This window comes from Cryptotermes secundus, unplaced genomic scaffold (assembly GCF_002891405.2).
Source record: "Cryptotermes secundus unplaced genomic scaffold, Csec_1.0 scaffold22, whole genome shotgun sequence".
In the NCBI taxonomy this organism is placed as follows: Eukaryota; Metazoa; Arthropoda; class Insecta; order Blattodea; family Kalotermitidae; genus Cryptotermes; species Cryptotermes secundus.
In genome coordinates, this window is record NW_019742961.1 from 3,395,518 (window position 1) to 3,396,052 (window position 535).

Below are 535 nucleotides of genomic sequence, written 5' to 3' on the forward strand. Positions count from 1 at the left end.
GTCGTATTCTTCCAGGACAGTCACGTCAGCAAGTAGAGAAAGTGAGGGTGGGCAGACACATCGAACTTTCCCACGATATCAGAGAAATTCAGGAATGAAAATGACGTTACATACGAGGTTGATGCATTTGTGCATGTCGTACTAAGCAAGGTATAAAAACAGTTGCTTTATGAGGAATTAGTTCGTACCATTGAATATTTGACGCAATAGACAAGGTGTCGCAGAAACCGATGTTGCTATAACCAAGTTTTACTGTATCTGCAAATGTTTCCTACATTCCAGTTGGCTGGTGCAGTAGACAGATAAGCACAAAACTGTTTTCCTACTGCGAAAAGGTTAAAATCAACAACAGAGTTGAAGGGATGGCAACAACATCAGCACAAGGAAAAGTAACATCTCCTGAAGATTTGGGATGCATATACTGTAACATGGTCACACTTCAACTAACCACTTCTACACTTTCCCTTAAAATAATGTACCACTGATTTGATGACAATTTCAATCTACCTCCTACAAGACATACCAAATAACACAT

At 39.4% G+C, this 535-nt stretch overlaps 1 protein-coding gene across 5 annotated transcripts in view; it reads right to left on the reverse strand.

The window, feature by feature from the left end:
• LOC111873394 overlaps positions 1-535 on the reverse strand; it is a 76,117-nt gene that overhangs the window by 6,005 nt on the left and 69,577 nt on the right. The window lies entirely within an intron of this gene.